The sequence below is a fragment of the Chiloscyllium plagiosum genome, chromosome 4, assembly GCF_004010195.1.
Source record: "Chiloscyllium plagiosum isolate BGI_BamShark_2017 chromosome 4, ASM401019v2, whole genome shotgun sequence".
Classification (NCBI taxonomy): Eukaryota; Metazoa; Chordata; class Chondrichthyes; order Orectolobiformes; family Hemiscylliidae; genus Chiloscyllium; species Chiloscyllium plagiosum.
The window spans coordinates 57,100,439-57,108,648 of NC_057713.1; positions in this window are offsets into that span (position 1 = coordinate 57,100,439).

The window sequence follows — 8,210 nt, forward strand, 5'->3', positions numbered from 1 at the left end:
TTTCTGAACCCTTTCAAGTATCACAACATCTTTCCGATAGGAAGGAGACCAGAATTGCACGTAATATTCCAACAGTGGCCTAACCAATGTCCTGTACAGCTGCAACATGACCTCCCAACTCCCGTACTCAATACTCTGACCAATAAAGGAAAGCATACCAAACGCCGCCTTCACTATCGTATCTACGCCCATCTTGAATGATTCAGTTGAATGTCCCTCCACTGCATTTCAAGGCTGTGCATCCCATGCCCTGACCACTCGCTGTGTGAAAACGTTTTGTACTCAAATTACCCTTGCTTTGTTTGCACATCACTTTAAATCTATGCCCTCTTGTTCTTTTTGCTTTTATACAGTGAACAGTTTCTCCTGGTGTACTTGGTCCATTTTAATCATGTCAATTCTTCACTCATCCGCCTTGTCTCCAGGGAGAACAATCCCAATTTCCTCAATGTATCCTCATAACTGAAGTTTCTCATTCATGGAATCTTCTTGTAAATTGCTTTTGCATCCTCTCCAATGTATTCACATATTTCCTATAATTGCTCACAATATCCATATTACAGAGCAGAAAGTGCAGGATGTCTTGAAACACATAAAGGTGGATAAATCCCCAGGACCTGATCAAGTGTCCTCTAGAACTCTGTGGGAAGCCAGAGAAGTGAGTGCTGGGCCCCTTGCTGAGATACTTGTATCATTGATAGTCACAGCTGAGATGCTGGAAGACTAGAGGTTGGCTAGCGTGGTGCCATTGTTTAAGAAAGGAGGTAAGGACAAACCAGGGAACTATAGTCGAGTGAGACTCACTTCGGTGGTGGGCAAGTTGTTGGAGACAATCCTGAGGGAAAGGATGTACACGTATTTGGAAAGGCAAGGACTGATTAGGGATAGTCAACATTGCTTTGTGCATGGGAAATCATGTCTCACAAACTTGATTGAGTTTTTGAGGAAGTAACAAAGAGGATTGATGTGTGCAGAGTGGTCGACTTGATCTATATGGACTTCAGTAAGGTGTTCAACAGGGTTAGCAAGGTTAGATCTCATGAAATACAGGGAGAACTAGCCATTTCGATATCAAACTGACTCAAAGGTAGAAAGCAGAAGGTGGTGGTGGAGGATTGTTTTTCAGACTGGAGGCCTGTGACCAGTGGAGTGCCTCAAGGTTCGGTGCTGGGTCCACTATCTTTCTTCATTTATATAAATGATTTGGATGTGAACATTAAAGGTATAGTTAGTAAGCTTGCAGATGACACCAAAATTGGAGAAGTAAAGGACAGCGAAAAAGGTTACCTTGATCAGATGAGCCAATGGGCTGAGGAGTGGCAGATGGACTTGATTTTAGAAAAATGCAGGTGCTGCATTTTGGGAAAGCAAATCTTAGCAGGACTTATACACTTAATGTTAAGGTCCTAGGGAGTGTTGCTGAACAAAGCGACCTTGGAGTGCAGGTTCATAGCTCCTTGAAAGTAGAGTCGCACGAAGATAGGATAGTGAAGAAGGTGTTTGGTATGCTTTCCTTTATTGGTCAGAATATTGAGGACCGGAGTTGGGAGGTCATGTTGTGGCTGTACAGTACATTGGTTAGGCCACTGTTGGAATAGTGTGTGCAATTCTGGTCTCCTTCCTACCAGAAAAATGTTGTGAAACTTGAAAGGATTTCAAAAAAGACTTAAGGATGTTGCCAAGGTTGGAGGATTTGAGCTATCGTGAGAGGTCTAACAGGCTGGGGCTGTTTTCCTTGCAGTGTCAGAGGCAGAGGGGTGACCTTATAGAGATTTTATAAATCATGAGGGGCATGGATAGGATAAATAGACAAGGTCTCTTTCCTGGGGTGGGGGAGTCCAGAACTAGAGGGCATAGGCTTAGGGTGAGAGGGGAAAGATATAAAAGAGACCCAAGGGGTAACCTTTTCATGCAGAGGATGGTACGTGTGTAGAATGAGCTGCCAGAGGAAGTGGTGGAGGCTGGTACAATTGCAATATTTAAAAGGCTTCTGGATGAGTAGATAAATAGTAAGGATTTGGAGGGATATGGGCCGGGTGTTGGCAGATGGGACTAGATTGGGTTGGGATATCTGGTCGGCATGGACAAGTTGGACGGAAAGCTCTGTTTCTGTGCTGTACATCTCTATGACTCTAATTGTGTACATTACTCCAGCTGAGGTCTAACAAGAGTCTTGTGTATAGTGTACAGGCTCAACGTAACTTCCCTGCTGTATGCCCTTATTAATAAAGCTGAGGACTCTATATGCTTTAATTGCTTTCTCCACTTTTGCTACCACCTTTGATGATCTCTGTACATAAAGACCCCGGTGCCCCTGTTCTTATCCCCTTTAGAATTGTATCCCCTGTTTTCTATTGTCCTTCAGTGTTCTTTCATGAAAGGTGGATCACCCCACATTTCTCTGCATTGAACCTCATCTGCCAGCTATCCATTCACTCCACCAAAAAGTCAATGTCCTTTTGGACTTCCACACAATTTATAATTCTTCCAAATTTTGTGTCTTTAGCAAACTAAGATCCATGTCATTAATAAATATCAGAAAAGGCACTGAACCCAATACCAATCCCTGAGGAACTCCACTACAAACATTCCCCCAGCCTGAAAAAAATAACATTTACTATTACACTTTGTTTCCAATCACTCAACTATTTTTGTACCCACATTGCAACTGTCCCTTTTATACTATGACCTATAGCTTTCCTCACATTTGTTGTGTGGTACCTCTTCAAAAAAAGTCCAGCAAATTAGTTAAATGTAACTTTCACTTTGCAAATCTGTACTGACGCTTCCAAATCAAGCCATAATTTTCTATATGACTACTAATTCTAACCCAAATAATTGCTTTTAGAAGGTTCCCACCACTGAACTTAAACTAACTGAACTGTATTTGCTGGGGTTATCCTCACAACATTTCTTGAACAAAGATGTAAAGTTTGTAATTCTCCAAATCTCTCGTGAGCCAAAGGCAGACTGAAAGATTATGGTCAGTGTCCCCACAATTTCTACCTTCACTTCTTTTGAAATCCTTGGATGCATCTCATTCTTTAAGTACCAGAAATCTATACAAGACTGCTTCCTTCTTAATTCGGAAAACTTCTATTGTCAGAGTTTCCTATGTCCCCATGGCCTGGGCAACATCCTCCGCTTTTGTCAAGAGAGCTACAAAATATTCTTTAACACCGCAGCCATGCCTTCTGTCTCCATTTGTAAATCCCCTTTTTGGTCTCCGATCAGCTCTACTCCACTTTAACCATTTCCTTATTGTTCATATGCTTATGGAATATTTTGGAATTTTCCTTTGATAGCAGCTAAATTTTTATCATTCCTCTTGGCTTCTCCTCTTTTTCACCTTCCCCCTTCAAACTTTGGCATTCCAGTATAAACATTTTTTTTCTAACATTACGTTCTACCTACTTTGTCATCCAGGGAACTCTGAATTTATTTGTCCAGTCTTTCCTATTTATGGGAAAATACTTTGGCGCCCAAACCATCTGCTCCTTGTAGGTGGCCCATTATTCAGTTTTTCCCACCAACATTTTATTTCAATCAATCCTGCTGGAGTCCTGTTCTCGTCCCAATAAAGTCAGCTCACCGGTTTTTACTTACTCTGGATTGTTGCATGTCATTCCCTCCCAGCATTCTGAATCGTATGATACAATGATCATTGTCTCCAAAACGTTTATAGAAGAGCCAATAAAAAGATAGGTGTGGTTAAGCATGCTATTGGACAAAGATGGACAATATTGTCATATGTTTCAAATCACTGCCCTTCTCAATATCCTTACGCACAGATGAGTTCATAGGATAAATGTTTGAAACAAATTCCATTACATAACACATTTTACAATTTTACAATATCCTAAAGCTCTCTGCAGCTAAAGACAGACGTTTTCCAAGTATAGTCATCTTGTAATGTAGGAAAAGCAGCAGCTAATTTGTGGGTCACAAGGTCACAAAGACACCAGTATGATAAAGACAAGATAATCTCTTTTAGTGATGTTGATTGAAAGTATTGGCCAGGGAGAAGACAGATCATTGACATCAATAAGTCTCCCTGTGGACTTTGATCTACTTCAGTTCTTGTGTACAATGGGGTTCAGCTAATTAAAATATTAGCATCATAAACTAAAACTTCACAAGTTTGGTTCTCAGTCGCTGTTGTCCCATGCCATGCATTCTGTTGCAATAAAGACTCAAAATGGGCATGCCCTACAGCTCTGTTGAGATACTCACTCATCCATCTTTTCAACATTGCATTAATTCAATTAAGCAATCATTCTGCTTGTCCAGAATATTTGTAAATTTAATCAGTAGATCAATATGCTGCAGATTAGCTGCCAAAGAAATCACAACCTGGAGGCTGATAAGAGCCAACATCATGGAAGTTGAGAGCATTTCAATTTCACGTTTTGTAGCCAAGTCTGATTTAGCAACAATTAGTTTGAATTTTTAATGCAAATCAGCTCACAAATTGAAGAAAATATTGTTTCTTCTCTCCACTTTGTTTCCCACAGAGACCTGACAACTTAATGGAAACAATATAATCTTTATCTGCTTCCTTTTGTCATTTTATTTTCCCCAGTTGCATCAAAATACGTCAAGACATGGTTACCTCATGGAAATTTAGCTTCTCTTCAAATGCTTGTACATTTATATAATCTTTAGGTCCTCTACTTTTGAGCTTGATTAGAGTGGGAGCTCCTGCACTTTCTACCCCTTCCCCACCAGAATGCTGACCACCTAACTTTCCTTCCTGGCTCCCATGTTAGATAATACCATTAATTATTTTCTCATCTTGATTACTATTTCCCTCTCCTTCAAATCTGCCATCATCATCTCTTCTCAAAAACCCTTGATCCCTCCAACCTTGCAAATTAACAATCCATCTCTAATCTACTTCTCAACTCTAAAGCCCTTGAATATGTTGTAACCCTCAAAATCCATGCACATTAGTTCCAAAGCTCTATGCTTGAAACTCCAGTTGCGTTGTTGCCTCTGCCATAGTGCCAAAGTCCTAATGATATCCTCTGTGACTGAGGTAAGTTATCTTTTTTCATTATTCTTTCCTATCTGCAGTTTTTGATGAAGTTGACCACACCACCTTCCCCCAGTGCCTCTCCACTATTGTCTAGCTCAGCAGGACTGTTCTCATAGAGTCATAGAGATGTACAGCATGGAAACAGACCCTTCAGACCAACTTGTCCATGCAAACCAGATATCCTAACCTAATCTAGTCCCATTTGCCAGCGCTTGGCCCATATCCCTCAACTCTTCCTATTCATCTACCCATCCATATGCCTTTTAAATGCTGTAATTGTACCAACGCCCACCACAACTTCTGGTGGCTCATTCCATACATGCACCACCCTCTGTGTGAAAACGTTGCCCCTTAGGTCCCTTTTATATCTTTCCCCTCTCACCATAAACCTATGCCCTCTGGTTCTGGACTCCCACACCCCAGGGAAAAGACCTTGTCTATTTATCCATGCCCCTCATGATTTTATAAAACCATAAGGTCACCCCTCAGCCTCTGTGCTCCAGGGAAAACAGCCCCAGCCTATTCAGCCCCTCCCTGTAAGCTCAAATCCTCCAACCCTGGAAATATCATTGTAACTCTCTTCTGAACCCTTTCAAGTTTCACAACGTCTCATCCCTGTCTTATCTGTTGCATCATAGCCAGAAAATTCCCTTCAATAGCTTTTTTCCTGCTTTCTCAGTTATTTCTGATTATTCCAAGGATCAATTAATTCTCCTATTTCTCATCATGTTTCCCCTTGATGATATTAATTAAGAGGCTGTGTTTTGTCAGAATGGCACCTGTTGGTACAAAAAATGTGCCAGTACAGAAGTGATATCATTCCTACCCATGAGTGACTGCCAATCTGAAAGGCTGACCCAACTTGTGACCTTTGCTGCTGCTCTCTAATGCACTGCAGCAAGCCTGCTGTAGTGAATGTTAGCACTCGGTTCAGCAATGACTTGGTCATAAAAAGGTTCATCCTTGTTTTCAACTCACTCTATGGTCTCACCCCTCCTGACCTGTACTCTCTTCAAACACCACAAATAACCAATATAGCTGTATCACCATGGCAGCAGTGGTACATGGTAATAATCAATGAATGGTTTTTTTGTCCATGTTTGATCTGATACCATCAAACTTCATATAATCAGGAGTTGAGAACTCCCAGGGCAATTCCCTCCTTACTGTCTGTCACTATCCTGCCACTTATGCTGAATCTAGGCAGGGTATACCCAAGGGATGGTGATGACTTTTGAAAGTTGTCTGTAAGGTACAATTCCATGAATATTACTATGTTAGGCTGAAGCTTGGCTAGTCTGGCATCAGCCTCCAGATGTTTGTAAGAAGAACTTTGTCGGATTGACAGGGTTGATTTTCGCATTGTTATTTCAGGTATTTAGATTGATGTCAAAGGGTGCATCTGGTTTTATTCCATTTTTGAGAAGTTTTAGTGGCTTGCTAGACCATTTCAGCAGGCAGTTAAGAGTCAACCATATTGCTGTGGGTCTGCAGCTAGGGACCTATAGGACCCATCACAGGTAGACCTTTGATGCTGCCTGTCAAATCAAACAATTCATCTGTCCTGGATCCAACACCATGTACATAGCCTGGCCAAATTTCGTTTGCCTAGTATTTGCCACACACACAGGCCCTCTGCCCCTCCAATAATACTGGGGTATGATCTCACTTGTGTTTTGAATGATATTTCTTCAGACTAAGTTAACTGTCGGAGTTTATGATTAATCAAAGACTTAGTGTACGATATGTAACTGGATAGAATGGCAGTTTCAGACCCCCCCATTCCTGATGAAACATTGACTCTCCTACTCCACAGATGCTGCCTGATCCTCTGTGCTTTTCTAGCACCACACTGATTTCCAGCAGCTGCAGTCCTCTTTTGCCTGGATAGAATAGCAACTGTCATCTGGTCCCTGTCTTATCTGCAGGAAAATTCCCTTCAATGGCTTTTTTTCCTGCTTCATCAGTTATTACTGATGATTCCAGGAATGGATTCATTCTCCTATTTCTCATCCACATGTTTCCCCTTGGTGATATTAATTGAGTTTAAGTCATCAGTAAACTTGGCTACCTTTGGTATACATACAGAAGTAGGTGATGCAGGTGTGTGAATTATGTTGGGAGGGTGGAAAAGGGTGATAAATAGAGAAAACCAAGCAGCTTATAAACAAACTTGCCATTGTGAATCCTTGGTTCTGTTGAAGTGAACATCTTTAGAAGAGTATAAAGGAAGTAGGAATATACTTAAGAGGGAAATCAGGAGGGCAAAACGGGGACATGAGATAGCTTTGGCAAATAGAATTAAGGAGAATCCAAAGGGTTTTTACAAATAAATTAAGAACAAAAGGGTAATTAGGGAGAGAATGAGTATTTTGCATCAGTATTTATTGTGGAAAATGATATAGAAGATATAGACTGTAGGGAAATAGATGGTGACATCTTGCAAAATGTCCATGTTACAGAGGAGGAAGTGCTGGATATCTTGAAACGGGTAAAGGTGGATAAATCCCCAGGACCTGATCAGGTGTACCCTAGACATCTGTGGGAAGCTAGGGAAGTGATTGCTGGACCTCTTGCTGAGATATTTGTATCATCGATAGTCACAGGTGGGGTGCCAGAAGGCTGGAGGTTGGCAAACGTGGTGCCACTGTTTAAGAAGGGCAGTAAAAACAAGCCAGGGAACTATAGACCGGTGAGACTGACGTTGATGGTGGGCAAGTTGTTGGTGACAATCCTGAGGGACATGTATTTGGAAAGGCAAGGACTGATTCGGGATAGTCAGCATAGCTTTGTGCATGGGAAATCATGTCTCACAAACTGGATTGAGTTTTTTGAGGAAGTAACAAAGAAGATTGATGAGGGCAGAGCAGTAGATGTGATCTATATGAACTTCAGTAAGGCGTTCGACAAGGTTCCCTGTGGGAGACAGATTAGCAAGGTTAGATCTCACGGAATACAGGGAGAACTAGCCATTTGGATACAGAACTGGCTCAAAGGTAGAAGACAGAGGGTGGTGGTGGAGGGTTGTTTTTCAGACTGGAGGCCTGTGACCAGTGGAGTGCCACAAGGATCGGTGCTGGGCCCTCTACGTTTTGTCATTTACATAAATGATTTGGACGCGAGCATAAGAGGTACAGTTAGTAAGTTTGCAGACGACACCAAAATTGGAGGT